Here is an 18,027-nt window from a genome sequence, read left to right as displayed (position 1 = left end):
TTTGCATCCATGCAGTGGAGTGCTCTAAAGTTATGAGAATGACAGCTTCCAAAAGATTTCTATGTTGTTCATCTCTTCTCCTTATCAGGTCTCATGAACTACATTCACGTTTCAAAGCCCGAACCACTGATGTGTCACTCTCAGCAAATAACCTCACTGCCTAATTCATACAAAATAAGCTTAGGAATTTTCCTCTTTTTATCATCTTACATTCATAATTTATCAAAAATTATAATTTAATTAAAAATTTAAAACTAACAGAAGAGGGGATGTTTGAAGGGGAGAAGACGGATAGACACACAATTAGGGAATAAAATACTGCAGAGGATAAAGGAGCTCAACACTACAAGGGACATTTACATCACACACACCCTTCCCAAAAGACACAGGGAGAGAAGTCAGGAATATTCTAGGATCGAGAGGTAGTGGATATTTGTAGTAAAATAGCATCTGCTAGACATGTCAGGGCTATTGTACACATGAGCTCACAGTAGCTGGGGCTACCTGTGTAAGACCAGCACAAGATGGAGCCTGAGAAAATCACAGCATGTTTAATGAGGGACTCATGAAGTCCCATCCCTGTCTCAGAAGCTAGTGTTGATCAGTGAATGAGGAGGAAGAGTAGATTTTCTTTAGGAATGTGACCCTTGAAAAGCTATCCATGCTTCAGTAAAGGGTTCTACTCCATGTACATACAGACTACTGGTGGATTTCAATCTCTCTCTCTCTCTCTCTCTCTCTCTCTCTCTCTCTCTCTCTCTCTCTCTCTCTCCCCCTCCCTCCCTCTCGCTCCTCCCCTCCCCCTCTCCCTCTCCTCCTCTCTGACTCCATCTCTCTCCCCCTCTCCCTCTTCCATTCCCCTTCCCCTCTTTCTCTTGAACATACTCACAAAAAGAGGAAAAGAAATATCATATTAAGGTGGGAGGTAAAAGTGTCACTGAAATATAGAGGAGTTGGAAGAATTGGAGGGTGGGAATGGAGGGTGGGTTATATGCACTGTAACAAGAACATGAAGAGAAAGGAGAGGGAAAGGTAAAACAGCACACAAAACAGAAAAGCACTAGGCACAGAATGACCATGTTTACAAATTGTTCTATAATCATCTCTGTACAAAATATATTTTTATCTCTTTCACATACTGATATATACACTCTTTGACACACAAAAAAAGATAATGTTAAAACATTTCTTGTGTTTTATCATCCAAGATATGAAGGGTTTCAGAAACTTCATTCTTCTATAGTTCTTTCCAGACAATGGTGTCAGTTTATAATGTATAAGTCATTTTCCCAATTTCCAGGGAATGCAATCTCCCTTATGATTTTGCTTTTATTTCTGCTTTAAACATTCAAGAGCTAAAATGAAAAAGAAACTCAAATATGAACACATGTGCAACCCTAATTCAAGGGCTAAAATACTCCTGAAGACAATCACCGAGCAAAAAGATTACAAGAGAAAGCAGAGCCTTGTGCTTGAGCAGGATGGACTCAGAGTCAACAGCAGATAGTAACCCCAAGAGGTGGCTTATGTAATCAAGTAAGAAGAATAGATAGACTGTAATACTTACTCTTCTCTTTTAATCAAAGTGCTCAAACAAAACTTTCCCCGAACACAGTGGAAGCCCGCCTTAATATGTACTATGGAATTAACACTTTCCATTACTTTAAGTAGAGAAATCTTAGGTTGATGAAGGCATATTTTAAAACTAGAAGGTCAAAAATGATATTGTACTGAAGTCGTTTTTAAAAATGAAAGCCAAAGAATATAACTAAATAAAAGTCAGAGACTAGAATACAAAAATATCTCCCAAACCCTGAAGTTTTTTTAATTAAAAAAGTTTATAGCAATTATCATATTCCAAGTTCTCTACATCATAGACAATCCAAACATCTCAAAAGCCTCACCAACAACTCTATTTACTAAGAAGGAAGACAGAGGCAAAGACAAGCTAAATAATATGCTAATCATTTAAGCTTCTTGAGGTTACTTTGTTTTAATGGTGTTGAGAGAGCAGATCTAGGCTCAGACTCTATGTTACAGAACCTGACCTAAGGTTGAACTTAAGTTAACTAGCAGCCAGTACTTAGCACCCGTTTCCAGGTTACTCCCAACAAGACCTGAGTCTAGCACCAGTTTCCAGGTTATTCTCCAACAAATCTGTACCTCCAAATTACAAGCCTGCCCGACTCTTCACTTCCTAATGACCACCAAAAAGAAAAAAAAAAAAGGAGAAGTTAAGTTTATGGTTTGGCTCCCAGCACCAGACAGTTGGCCCCCCAGTCAGATGTGTGTCAGGCTAGATAACCCCTTTTGTCTCTATAAATGTTTGCCTGAAACTGGGTTCGGGGCCCCCTCCTGCTCTCCTGCATCAGAGGTGTTGGTGTGGCCCAAGCTCGAGGTTAAATAAAGAGACCCTAATGAGATTGCATGGGATCTGGCTCCTTGGAGGTCTTTTTGGAGCTCATGAATGTTTCCTGGCACAGCAGTGTGAGGGTTGGAAAGGGGAAACCAATTTAAGACTACTCTTAATATATATATATATATATATATATATATATATATATATATATATATATATGTTGGAGTATAAAAGCAAAGCAGTCAAGTGGTATTTAGGAGAGCCCACCTTACTTTAAGATCAGATTCCTTTGAGGATTTTAAGGGCTTTTTTCCCTTAAAAAAAGGGGTAGATAGTTCTCACATGCTAACATGTCTTAAGTCTTAAGTAAGACCTGATATTTAAGCACATTGATTGTATCAAAAGACTGACATACTGAAAAATTTAAATGGAGATAACTATTTATAGAAGTGTGGATAAGGTTAAAGGAAATCAAGAAGGTTTGGCAAGGTCTTTAAGCTATCCAACATGTCAGTCTTGCCCAGAGTCCTAAAGGGCAGAATGTCTGGGAAGCTACTGACTTGGGGAAACCAAACACAGCCAACATGGTGGCCATATCCCTCGTGGCTTCCATCGTGAGAATACGAACCATTGGCATAGAAGAAAAAACTTAGGACATGTGCCCAAAACATCACATTTAAAGAGAAGAGTCAAAAGGGTTATTCGTCTGTCTGTCAGTCCAGACTAACAGAACAACAGGAGTTTGTCTATGAAATACAACATCTAGAGTGAGCCACCTAACGAGGTGGTGATAACCAAACTTAGGTCGTCTGGATGGACAGTGTATCCTCTTACTCACTTAGCTATTTCTCCAGCACTCAAATTAGATTTTTGGGTTTGGATTTGTTTGCCTTGTTTTGTTTTGCTTTTCATTTTTTGATTGATCTTTTTTTTTGTTTTGTTTTGGTTTCGTGTTTTGTTTTTTTATTCTACCAAAAAAAAAAGTGTTAAACACCTTTGGTCCCATCACTCAGGAGTTAGAGGAGAGCAGATTCCTATGATTGAGGCTAGCCTGGTCTACTGAGCAAGTTTCAGGATAACTATGGCTACACAAAGAAACCCTGTCTCAAACAAACAAACAAAAATTCTACTAAAATAATTCTGCATCTAACATCATCCTTCATGGTGGAGATCAATAGCTGTACTCTTAAGACTCGCACAAGACAAACACGCGTCTGCCCTCCTTTTGTGTCTGTCTAACATTCACTGATACTGCTGGCTCAAGCAAAACAAGAACAAAATATACAAAGAAGTAAAGTTTTATTTATTGCCAGAACATAATGCTTTTCTCCTGTGGAGTACACAAAAAAGGGAAAATATTAAAGGAATGAATGGGCTTAGTAGAGTTGTGGGTAACAAATTCAACATAAAAAAAACCATCATTTAAGCTATTTCTAACCAAAATTGAAAATTGATAGATAAGCCATTTACAAAAGTGTAAAATGTAAAATAACTAGTAATAAGTATAGTGAAAATTACTCAAGATGTATAAGCTAAAAATGACAAAAGAGTGTTAAGAAAAGCTTAAAATATCTAAATAAATGGAGAGAAATATCAAACACTGAATGGTTCATGAAAGTTAAGATGTCAGTTCTCCCTTTGGGATTCTGTAAATTCAGTGTGATCTCATCTCAAATACCAGCAGAGATCTTCTGGGGACCTGGCATGCTTATTCTAAACTGTGTATCAATCACCAAGTAACTAGAATAACCCACTGTGCTTGTAAAGAAGATGAGTGAAAGACATTGTCATCAGGGTTTCTATTCCTGCACAAAACATCATGACAAAGAAGCTAGCTGGGGAGGAAAGGGTTTATTCAGCTTACACTTCCAAGTTGCTGTTTGTCACCAAAGGAAGTCAGGACAGGGCAGGAACTTGGAGGCAAGAGCTGATGCAGAGGCCATGGAGGGATGCTGCTTACTGGCTTGCTTCCCCTGGCTTGCTTTCTTATAGAACTCAAGACTACCAGCCCAGGTATGGCACCACCCACAATGGGCCCTTCCACCCTTGATCACTAGCTGAGAAAATGCCTTACAGCTGGATCTCATGGAGGCATTTCCTCAAGGAAGACTCCTTTCTCTGTGATAACTCCAGCTTGTGTCAAGTTGACACACAAAACCAGCCAGTTCAACTGACTCCTTGTCAACTTAATACAAAAACACATCACTATTAAGCCTCAACCCTTACTTACTTATTCATTCCTAAGACCTAAATAATTTTAAGTCCTACAATCTTCATAAATTCTTACATATTAAAATGCCAATCCTTTTAAGATATCCGATCTCTTTCTAAATTCAAAGTCTTTTTGCAATTCAAAGTCTCTTAACTGGGCTCCACTAAGATACTTTTTTCCTTCAAGAGGGAAAAATATCAGAGCAGACTTACAATCAAAAGCAAAACCAAACTCTGTCCAAAGTCCGGGATCCTCTCAGGATCTTCTGGGCTCTTTCAAGGGCTTGGGTCACTTCTCCAGCTCTGCCCCTTGTAGCACACACCTTGTCTTCCAGGCTCCAGCTGCTTCACTGCTGCTGCTCTTCTTGGTGGTCATCTCACGGCACTGGCATCTCCAAAACACTGCTGCCTTCTGCGGCAACTGACTGCACTTTCACAAACAGCCTCTCACAGGCTCTTTTCATGGTGCTAAGCATCAACTTCTCTGCATGACCCCTTCAGTCCTGGACCTTCAACTGCCACTGAGGCTGCACCCTCACCAATGACCTCTTCTGGCCTCTTGCAGTGCCAAGCATCAGCTGCTACTCCTTCATGTTTCGAAACCAGTACCACCTGGATGCCTCTTAGACATTACCAAGTCTGTCTGACAACACAGGTACAACCATGGCTGCCTCAGGAACACAGATCCTCTGTGCTCTCAGGAAACACTTCCCAGAAGACTTCACCTTACAGATGCTGGTCTCTTCTTAATCACTGCTAATTTCTTAGTTCCAGTTAACCAGCATCAATCATCCCAGTAATGCAAAGGTTCCGATTTGGTCATTCTGTTATCTTGTTACATAAATGAAACCTAACATCGTTCAATGCACACATTAGAATAACTAAGTTGAAGAGTTACAGCAGTTTTGGGTGTACATTTGGAACCATCCCAGCGCTCCTTCAGAAGTACAAATGGAAGCAGTGGCAGTTTCTGAAGACATCATATGTACGGTAGCAACATGCATGCACTAACCATAGTATTTTCCCGGGTCTTTATACAAGATATATGAAAATATTAGTTCACCCTTGTACGCAGAAAACATGTTCACCCATATCAGCAAGTTGGGCAGAGTTAAATTTTAATCACCATCTAAATGACTAAGTGAAACGAAACTCAGCAAAGAAAGGAGAAAAAAAACACACACTGATTTGAAATGACCATATGGGTCAATATCAAGATTGTTTTGTTACATGAAAGCAATGTTTATGCTTCTCTCATGCGATGTTATTCTGGAAAAGCATATGATAACACAAAATTGATCAGTAATTGTCAAGAAGGAGTCAGTATGTGTGTGTGTGTGGGGGGATCTTTAAAGAGATATAGGGGGTTTTTGGGGGAGATAAAACTGCCTCATATTGTGATCACTTTAGGGATTATATAATTATGCAGAATTGTTAAAATTCAATAAGTGTTCTGTTTAACATTGGTAAATTTTACTGTGTGAATTAAATTTTAATAATACTGATGTTTTAAAAGAGTAAGATGCCTACGTTTCTTGAGAATCCATCATAAATGGACATTTTTTGAACTACAGGAATTTATCTTCCCCTAGCTAATGAGTTACATGTAATTTGACACATGCTATGGTAATGAGGCTATTTGCAAAACACAGATTATTCAGAAGCCATGGCAACCAAACCAAATGCTGCTGAGAATATACAGCAATAAAAATTCTCATATACTGTGATGGACTGAAACCTGGCATGACTCCCTTAAAACATTTTGCATTATTTATTTACCCTAATATGTGTATAATAAATATATAATTAATATATAATAAATATATATACTATAGATACACATACACACACATATATAATAGCCCAAGAGTGTGTATGAATCTAATCAACATAAAGTCTAATGCACATAAGATATGCTATAGTTCTATATATGCTTTATTCATAATTAACTAGAAACCCATAAAATTAGCAACAAAATTAAAACATGGAAAAGTTACTGTCATATTGTCACCGAGGTAGAATAATACTGATTAATTTTAAAAAGACAACTGACTGACGATATAGCTTAGCAACACAGTCCTTGATCAGCATTGCATAAGGTTAAATTAATAAAAATAATGAAAAAACCCAACTGTCTTCCACAAGAAAATAGATATATTTTTATGTTGCTTTGAAATGTGAGATCCCCAAACTCCATTCAAATTAAGTTCAAATAGGCAAGATGAACCAGAGTTTGTAGAAAAAAATTAATCATATGACCTTGCACCAGAAGTTTTGTTTTGAAGCCCAGAAAAAGAATCACCAGAATTAGTGGGAAATAGTCTATCTGTGCAGGTTTCCAAAGCCTAGCTATGTATTCATTTCTATAAAAATTCATTGAAATGCAAGCCTAAATTTTTATAAATTTGTATAAATTATAGCATTCCTTAAGTATTTAGGAAAACATGAATAAAAACGAAAACTGATGTATTCATAGTCTTAGTGTGCTAAATGCCATTTGTTCCTGTGGCACTGGACTTTGATTGGGTTTCAGGGGTGTTTTTAGAATATATTCTTTATTAGAGTTCTTATGGTAGCTCCTAGAGGAGGTTACCAGTTGAAATGAGCCTCTAGGCCATTCAAAGAAAAAGCATATCCTCATTTGACCAAAATATCATCACTGTTTCCTTTATCCTGTAGTCATCGTTCTTGTTCTTCAGTTGTCTCTAAGGGCAGACAGGACAGACATCAGACATGTCATGTTGGGCATTAGCAGTCTAAATGTTAAATCCTATCTGCTTCTGAGTAATTGTGTACATTTGGAGAGTCAGGTATTTCTGCCTACAATTTCAGATTTTTAAGTAAGAAACCTCATTATCAACAGGAAAGATGAGAGCTATTTATTCTTGGCTTCTGGATATCTGGTATCTCCAATCTTGCGTTTTTCCAGTCTTGCTATGGGGAGGCTCTGGGTCTAGAGAGAATAGTTCAGTGGTTAAGTATTTTTCCCTGTTTTTTGAAGAGGACCAGAATTTAGTTCCCAACATCCATATGAAGCAACGCACAAACTACTACTACTCAAGGTCCAGGAGACCTCATGCCCCGTTCTGGCCTCCAAGGTTACACACACACACACACACACACACACACACACACACACACACACACACACACATTTTGCATATATGTAATTAAATCTGTTTTTTAAAAACAAAACATGTTATCTGGAGTTAGATTGTCTGAAAAAAGACCTAGATGGGCTTCTTTTAGTTGTGTCAGCATGAGTCTCAGTTTCTTCATCAATAAAAGTAAAAAGAGAAAAATATTTACTTCTAATATCGTGGTCAAGATTACACATATTGAAACATGGAAGGTATTGAGACTTTCCTGCCTGAGAAGGGACCAATGAAAAGAATTTACTTATATAATGATATCATTCCTTTTAAATATAAGAAATGAAAATATTCAGAGGTGGCAGTATGACAAGCACGGAAGAGGAAAAATGTATACTGGGGTATAGGAGGCTCGGCATATATCTTAGTCAGGGTTTCTATTCCTGCTCAAAATATCTCTCAATATCAATGGCCTCAACTCCCCAATAAAAAGACATAGATTAACAAACTGGATACACAACGAGGACCCTGCATTCTGCTGCCTACAGGAAACACACCTCAGAGACAAAGACAGACACTACCTCAGAGTGAAAGGCTGGAAAACAACTTTCCAAGCAAATGGTCAGAAGAAGCAAGCTGGAGTAGCCATTCTAATATCAAATAAAATCAATTTCCAACTAAAAGTCATCAAAAAAGATAAGGAAGGACACTTCATATTCATCAAAGGAAAAATCCACCAAGATGAACTCTCAATCCTAAATATCTATGCCCCAAATACAAGGGCACCTACATACATAAAAGAAACCTTACTAAAGCTCAAAGCACACATTGCACCTCACACAATAATAGTGGGAGATTTCAACACCCCACTCTCATCAATCCACAGATCATGGAAACAGAAATTAAACAGTGATGTCGACAGACTAAGAGAAGTCATGAGCCAAATGGACTTAACGGATATTTATAGAACATTCTATCCTAAAGCAAAAGGATATACCTTCTTCTCAGCTCCTCATGGTACTTTCTCCAAAATTGACCATATAATTGGTCAAAAAACGGGCCTCAACAGGTACAGAAAGATAGAAATAATCCCATGCGTGCTATCGGACCACCACGGCCTAAAACTGGTCTTCAATAACAATAAGGGAAGAAAGCCCACATACACGTGGAAATTGAACAATGCTCTACTCAATGATAACCTGGTCAAGGAAGAAATAAAGAAAGAAATTAAAAACTTTTTAGAATTTAATGAAAATGAAGATACAACATACCCAAACTTATGGGACACAATGAAAGCTGTGCTAAGAGGAAAACTCATAGCGCTGAGTGCCTGCAGAAAGAAACAGGAAAGAGCATATGTCAGCAGCTTGACAGCACACCTAAAAGCTCTAGAACAAAAAGAAGCAAATACACCCAGGAGGAGTAGAAGGCAGGAAATAATCAAACTCAGAGCTGAAATCAACCAAGCAGAAACAAAAAGGACCATAGAAAGAATCAACAGAACCAAAAGTTGGTTCTTTGAGAAAATCAACAAGATAGATAAACCCTTAGCCAGACTAACGAGAGGACACAGAGAGTGCGTCCAAATTAACAAAATCAGAAATGAAAAGGGAGACATAACTACAGATTCAGAGGAAATTCAAAAAATCATCAGATCTTACTATAAAAGCCTATATTGAACAAAACCTGAAAATCTTCAGGAAATGGACAATTTCCTAGACAGATACCAGGTATCAAAGTTAAATCAGGAACAGATAAACCAGTTAAACAACCCCATAACTCCTAAGGAAATAGAAGCAGTCATTAAAGGTCTCCCAACCAAAAAGAGCCCAGGTCCAGACGGGTTTAGTGCAGAATTCTATCAAACCTTCATAGAAGACCTCATACCAGTATTATCTAAACTATTCCACAAAATTGAAACAGATGGAGCACTACCGAATTCCTTCTACGAAGCCACAATTACTCTTATACCTAAACCACACAAAGACACAACAAAGAAAGAGAACTTCAGACCAATTTCCCTTATGAATATCGATGCAAAAATACTCAATAAAATTCTGGCAAACCGAATTCAAGAGCACATCAAAACAATCATCCACCATGATCAAGTAGGCTTCATCCCAGGCATGCAGGGATGGTTTAATATACGGAAAACCATCAACGTGATCCATTATATAAACAAACTGAAAGAACAGAACCACATGATCATTTCATTAGATGCTGAGAAAGCATTTGACAAAATGCAACACCCCTTCATGATAAAAGTCCTGGAAAGAATAGGAATTCAAGGCCCATACCTAAACATAGTAAAAGCCATATACAGCAAACCAGTTGCTAACATTAAACTAAATGGAGAGAAACTTGAAGCAATCCCACTAAAATCAGGGACTAGACAAGGCTGCCCACTCTCTCCCTACTTATTCAATATAGTTCTTGAAGTTCTAGCCAGAGCAATCAGACAACAAAAGGAGATCAAGGGGATACAGATCGGAAAAGAAGAGGTCAAAATATCACTACTTGCAGATGACATGATAGTATATTTAAGTGATCCCAAAAGTTCCACCAGAGAACTACTAAAGCTGATAAACAACTTCAGCAAAGTGGCTGGGTATAAAATTAACTCGAATAAATCAGTTGCCTTCCTCTATACAAAAGAGAAACAAGCCGAGAAAGAAATTAGGGAAACGACAGCCTTCATAATAGACCCAAATAATATAAAGTACCTCGGTGTGACTTTAACCAAGCAAGTAAAAGATCTGTACAATAAGAACTTCAAGACACTGAGGAAAGAAATTGAAGCAGACCTCAGAAGATGGAAAGATCTCCCATGCTCATGGATTGGCAGGATTAATTTAGTAAAAATGGCCATTTTACCAAAAGCAATCTACAGATTCAATTCAATCCCCATCAAAATACCAATCCAATTCTTCAAAGAGTTAGACAGAACAATTTGCAAATTCATCTGGAATAACAAAAAACCCAGGATAGCTAAAGCTATCCTCAACAATAGAAGGACTTCAGGGGGAATCACTATCCCTGAACTCAAGCAGTATTACAGAGCAATAGTGATAAAAACTGCATGGTATTGGTACAGAGACAGACAGATAGACCAATGGAATAGAATTGAAGACCCAGAAATGAACCCACACACCTATGGTCACTTGATTTTTGACAAAGGAGCCAAAACCATCCAATGGAAAAAAGATAGCATTTTCAGCAAATGGTGCTGGTTCAACTGGAGGGCAACATGTAGAAGAATGCAGATCGATCCATGCTTATCACCCTGTACAAAGCTTAAGTCCAAGTGGATCAAGGACCTCCACATCAAACCAGACACACTCAAACTAATAGAAGAAAAACTAGGGAAGCATCTGGAACACATGGGCACTGGAAAAAATTTCCTGAACAAAACACCAATGGCTTATGCTCTAAGATCAAGAATTGACAAATGGGATCTCATAAAACTGCAAAGCTTCTGTAAGGCAAAGGACACTGTGGTTAGGACAAAACGGCAACCAACAGATTGGGGAAAGATCTTTACCAATCCTACAACAGATAGAGGCCTTATATCCAAAATATACAAAGAACTCAAGAAGTTAGACGGCAGGGAAACAAATAACCCTATTAAAAAATGGGGTTCAGAGCTAAACAAAGAATTCACAGCTGAGGAATGCCGAATGGCTGAGAAACACCTAAAGAAGTGTTCAACATCTTTAGTCATAAGGGAAATGCAAATCAAAACAACCCTGAGATTTCACCTCACACCAGTGAGAATGGCTAAGATCAAAAACTCAGGTGACAGCAGATGCTGGCGAGGATGTGGAGAAAGAGGAACACTCCTCCATTGTTGGTGGGATTGCAGACTGGTAAAACCATTCTGGAAAACAGTCTGGAGGTTCCTCAGAAAATTGGACATTGAACTGCCTGAGGATCCAGCTATACCTCTCTTGGGCATATACCCAAAAGATGCCTCAACATATAAAAGAGACACGTGCTCCACTATGTTCATCGCAGCCTTATTTATAATAGCCAGAAAATGGAAAGAACCCAGATGCCCTTCAACAGAGGAATGGATACAGAAAATGTGGTACATCTACACAATGGAATATTACTCAGCTATCAAAAACAACGAGTTTATGAAATTCGTAGGCAAATGGTTGGAACTGGAAAATATCATCCTGAGTGAGCTAACCCAATCACAGAAAGACATACATGGTATGCACTCATTGATAAGTGGATATTAGCCCAAATGCTTGAATTACCCTAGATCCCTAGAACAAATGAAACTCAAGACGGATGATCAAAATGTGAATGCTTCACTCCTTCTTTAAATGAGGAAAAAGAATACCCTTGGCTGGGAAGGGAGAGGCAAAGATTAAAACAGAGACTGAAGGAACACCCATTCAGAGCCTGCCCCACAGGTGGCCCATACATATACAGCCACCCAATTGGACAAGATGGATGAAGCAAAGAAGTGCAGACCGACAGGAGCCGGATGTACATCGCTCCTGAGAGACACAGCCAGAATACAGCAAATACAGAGGCGAATGCCAGCAGCAAACCACTGAACTGAGAATAGGTCCCCCGTTGAAGGAATCAGAGAAAGAACTGGAAGAGCTTGAAGGTGCTCGAGACCCCAAAAGTACAACAATGTCAAGCAACCAGAGCTTCCAGGGACTAAGCCACTACCTAAATACTATACATGGACTGACCCTGGACCCTGACCCCATAGGTAGCAATGAATATCCTAGTAAGAGCACCAGTGGAAGAGGAAGCCCTGGGTCCTGCTAAGACTGAACCCCCAGTGAACTAGACTATGGGGGGAGGGCGGCAATGGGGGGAGGGTTGGGAGGGGGACACCCATAAGGAAGGGGAGGGGGGAGGGGGATGTTTGCCCGGAAACCGGGAAAGGGAATAACACTTGAAATGTATATAAGAAATACTCAAGTTAATAAAAATAAAAAATAAAAATAAAAATAAAAAAAAAACATCATGACCAAGAAGCAAGGTGGGGAGGAAAGGGTTTATTCAGCTTACTTCTGCATTGCTGTTCATTGCCAAAGGAAGTCAGGACTGGAGCTCAAGCAGGTCAGGAAGCAGGAGCTGATGCAAAGGCCATGGAGGGATGTTACTTACTGGATTGCTTCCCCTGGCTTGCTCAGCTTGCTCTCTTATTGAACTCAAGACCACCAGCCCAGGGATGGCACCACCCACAATGGGCTGGGTCTACCCACCTTGATCACTAGTTGAGAAAATGCCTTACAGCTGGGTCTCATGGAGGCATTTCCTCAACTGAGGCTCTTTTGGAATAACTTCAGCTTGTGTCAAGTTGACACATCAAACCAGCCGGTACAGTATATTTCTGGGAGAACATTTTAAAGTAGGAAAAATACTATTTTGTATTGCCATCATAGCCCAAATATCATAGCCTGAATCAGTTCTCACTGAATATAGAATTCTAGAACAGCTGTTCTTTTCACATTTAGTTCTTAGAAGATGCCATTCAACTGTATCTTTACCTGTATCATCTTCTGTTAGAAGATTGTATTCAATATGGTTTTGTCTTTTTCTTTGGTTACTTTTTAGATCTACTTTATACATGTGCCTATTTTGCTTGCATGTATGCACACAAAGCACCTAAGTCCCTGTCACCTGTGGAGGACAGAAGAAGGCATATATGGTCATGAACCATCATGAAAGGGTTGGAAACCAAACCCAGGTCATCTGCAAGAACAAGTGTCTATAGTGTGCTAAGCCATCTTTCCAGCCCTGGATTTGTTGTTGTTCTTGTTGGTTTTATTTATGTTTTTGTTTTTGTTTTTTGTTTCTTTCTTTCTTTTCGGTGGTGGTGGTTGATTGGTTGTTATTGTTATTGTTGTTGTTGTTGTTTTAGCTCTTTTTAAGGATTTTACTTTTAAGATTTCTTCTCTGTCTTGAGTTTTATTCCATGAATGGTAAGGTTTTCTTGGTGTCCATGTTGCTTGTGTTTCTGCTCAACATCTTGGATATGTGGATTTATAGCTTTCATCAAACTTGCAAAATTACTTCTTCAAATAATTTTACTTTCCTTTCCCCCATCTACTTATCAAAGCCCTCAAATCACACGCAAATTAATGTCTTATGTTGTCCGTAGGGCTCAGTTCATGCTTAATCCTTTCTCTCAAGCTGCATAACGTCTATTGCGATGGTTTAATGTTCATTTTCCATCTTTATGTCAATCACCTGTCAATCTCCTTCAGTCAACATTAATTTTTATCTGCTATTCTTTGTTTAAATCTTTCATTTCTCTCATTGGGCTTTGATTATTTAAATCTTGAAGTTGTTCATAATCTGTTTCAAGATCCCTGTCTGCCAACTGAGGTCTGTGATGATTGTCTCACTTTGGGTATGTTGAAATTTCTCTTCCTCCACTGTTCTTCTTTGTGCTTCCTATTTGTTTAATGCTTGTTTTTTTGGTTTTGTTCTTTGTTTTGTTTTTCTAGATGTGGAAATTGTGTTGAGTAATGAGTAATTCTTCTTTAAGACTTTGTGTAAAATTGTGGCAAACACTTAAGTCACGTGGAAATAAAACTGGGCTTTTCAAAAGTTGTTTTTACAAGCTTTGTTAGGGCAAGTTGAGCGTGTCCTTGTCTCCAGAGAATGTTTTTCTTGTAGCGTCTGACTGCCTAGTGTCTACATTGCACACCTCAGAGCTTCAACAAGAACTCTTTACAGTGGTTGACCAGAACTCATACTTCTTTCTGCCCCGTCTGTACTCAGGGAACTCTTCAGAGTATTTTTCTTTGGATTTTGCTGACTCAAAGGGGGTCTTTATGCAAGCTTTAGAGGTCTGTCTCCAGGCACTTGCTTCCCATTGTCTAGTACTCTACCTCTCGGATTATAAACATCTCACACTGAACATCCTGGCCTGTCCCTTCTGTGCTCTGGTTCAGGCATCTTCTATCAGCACCACCTTTTAGAATGTGCCTGCAGAAGACATGATGTTCATCTTACTGAAATCTCTTCGTTTGGAGAACAGACCTCTGCTCTGCCTAGTGTTTAGTGTCTAGAGCCTGTCACCTCATGTGATTCACAGAATTTTCTATTCATCTGCTGAGTGAGGAAGTCACATCTTACTTAGCCCCTCATAGCACAATAACCTTAGATGAAGTTGAAAAATCTGATTTTTTTCTGTTTAAAAAGCCAATGGATACCAAAGTTATGACCTAAAGATATATCTAGCCTAGAACACAGTTTTAAATTTGGATATAGATTAAAACTTAGAGTCCCAATCCCAGAACTCTTGATTTAAATGATATGGGTAAGTCATTTGACATTGACCATTTGAAAAGGCTGTTTGGAATTGTATTAAGCAACCAAACTTGGGAGTCATTAGCTTGTTATATCCAATTCCTTGGTTACTAACATTATATATGGAATGACTATGAATATATATTCACATCGAGTATACATATCTGTATAAAGACACTTCACCTGCATGAGTGAAGTGCATTACTAAAACATTACTTCCACAATCATACTGCTCAAGCATATTTCCCAACTTAAGATGACATAGGCAGCTCTAAGAAAATAACATATTGTTGCTTAAGGGATTGGAAACAATTAAAACTGACTGACTACCTTTCCTGGATTAGCCATTTGACGATCTGTGTTAGTGTGAACCAGAATGGACACTACATCCTCCTACACAAAGCACAGCTTGACATGGCAAAGCTTAGGGTAAATCTGCCATCTGTCTCCTCCACTCTCCTGTTGCTTCAGTTTTTTAGAGAAAAAACACACTCTAAGAGAATTACTGGTTGTTAGCCAAACACAATTAAATCAGGGATCAAATTCTGATACACACATACATATACATATATATATATATATATCAAAACAAACTCTTTATTCCTATTATTATTAATAATAATTTTTTTCAGATCCAAAGTATGTACATTTGTTACTCCATTAAAATGAGGCTAACATATCCAACAGAATTATTAGGGCTACTAATGATATATATGTATATCTTTTCATCCTTTGTGATGATATATATATATATATATATATATATATCACAGGTGTTAAAAATATTAAAGTAGATATTTACTGAGAACCAGAGTTTTAATATGTGAAATGTCATTAATAGCCTTAATAATACTGTAGGATATTCTAGCCTCATTTTAGTGGAGTAATGAATCTGGAATACTCCCCACAGGATTCTGTACGACAGGCTTGGTCTTCAGCTTGTGGTCCTGTTTTGGGGGATTCTTGATATTTTAGGAGTTGGGAATTGGCTGGAGGAAGTAGGCATATCAATTATTTTCTTGATGCTGTGGAAAAATACATTAATAATAATAATAATAATAATAATAATAATAATAGAATAAAGGGTTTGTTTTGGCTCATTTTGAGGATACAATCAATCTTGGTGAATAAAAGTGAGGTTGTAAACGTGTATGCAGAAGCAGAAGCAGTCAGGAGTAGCCACAGCAGTCAGGAAAGAGGAAGGTGAACACATTGCCCAGCTCCTATCCTCCTTTCCCACTTTTTCAGCACAGGTCCCAGCCCCCTCCCTACTTTATAGTTTCCAATTGTCTTTCCTCTCCAATGAAACTGCTCTGAAAACACCTAAACACAGAGCACTTTGTCTCCTAGATGATGCACAGCCTAGTCAAGCTGACAGTGAGATTAGCTCTTGCAATGACTTGTAGGCTTGACAGCCTTGCCTCTTTTCTCCCTGCTGCTCTGTGCTTCCCCAGTGTCACAGGTGATTATCACAGGCTATTTACACCTTCCTGTCACTATTATGTTAGACCTAGCATACCTCAGAAACAATGGCCAACCAAAAGGGATCAAAACCTCAGAAACTGCAGTCAGAATTAACCTTTATTTCATAAGCTGTTTCTCTCATGTGTATTACAAAATGCCAAAAATTCTAAAGTGCAGGAGTAACCTGAAGAACTTAGCTCTTATGATTTCTGTCCAGTAAGAACTACCTGTTATTTTGTGCATAAGAGGTGTTGGCCATATTTCATACTCACTCGTATATTTGATTCCAGGATCAGATAAATGAGCATGAGCAGGCCAGAAAGAAGCATGAAAGGGAGAAAATGAGAAATAAAAGGAAATCTAAGAGGAAAGTGCACAGATGTGGATCGATGCCTACAGTCAGAGTTACAAGGAAAAGAAGCAGGGAAGCCAGAGAAACCAGTCACAGTGGTCCATCCCTGTAATCCCAGCACCTAAGAGATGGAGACAGGATGATCCTGAGTTCCAGGTCTACCTGAGTTACATAGCAAGAATCAGGTCCCAGGCAATTTGGACCATACAATGAAATCCATCAGAAAGGAGGTGGCAAAAGAGTGGGGGAGAGGTGGAGACAGACAGACAGACAGACAGACAGAGACAGAGAGACACAGGGAGACAAGGAGTCAGACAGAAAGATCCAAAATGATATTCCTGAAAAGTTTTGATATTTTGGTTTTTAAACAAAGACAAAATTACATTCAGAGTTACTTTAAAAGAATTTGCGTGTAAAGCTGTTTGGACAAATAAAATGTATACTGTGTGATACACTGCCATTTCCAGTGCCACTATGATGAACAAATATGCAATAGAGAGGTGAGAAAGACAAAGGAGTAGGACAGGGAGTGCACACACTAGAGAGAGTCAGAACTAGAAATGCAGCATAGCAGGGTGAGAGAAGGCTGGACAGGGGAATATGTGTTTGCTGAATAGGATGAACAGGGCGGGGTGCAGCAGCATAGACTCTGTCCCCCAAAACACTGCCCAGCAGCACAATTGGCCTGGTTCTGAGCAACGACAGGATGTCTGAGATAAAGTACTTCATTCCTGATTGGACACCTTGAAAAATCTCTATGGTCCATGCAGTCCCTGGAGATCGTGTCATTATCCGTGGACCACGGCCCTAAGCTGTGTTAAAGCCTGAGGTTCATCTGAATATCCTGGGCAGCAGGAGTCTGTGTCGATGCCCATGATTTGTATTGCAACCAAGATCCATGTGGATCTTCCCACACTGTGCTACAACCTGAAGCCAAATTAAGGTATGTGCTCCACGCTTCTGCCAAGGCCATGTTTCTTCCATGGTCCTACTGCAGCAGGGTGCCATGTTGATGTTTGTGGTGGCCAATGTTACCACCAAAGCACAAGCAGGTGTTCATGGTCTGTACTACAACCTGAAGCCATCTTGATGTCCATAGGCCAGGTACTTCTGGGCACCACATGGTGACTGTGGCCAACGTTACCCCAGAAGCCATGTTGCTGTCCTTGTCCTGTGCTACCTCAGTGGGCTATGATCCGGTCCATGGTCTGTGCTGTAGCAGTAGGCCGTGTTAAAGTCTATGGTCAGAACTGGCACCG

The sequence above is a fragment of the Rattus norvegicus genome, chromosome 7 (assembly GCF_021556685.1).
Source record: "Rattus norvegicus strain SHRSP/BbbUtx chromosome 7, alternate assembly SHRSP_T2T, whole genome shotgun sequence".
NCBI lineage: Eukaryota > Metazoa > Chordata > Mammalia > Rodentia > Muridae > Rattus > Rattus norvegicus.
Note: the sequence above shows the minus strand (reverse complement) of the source record.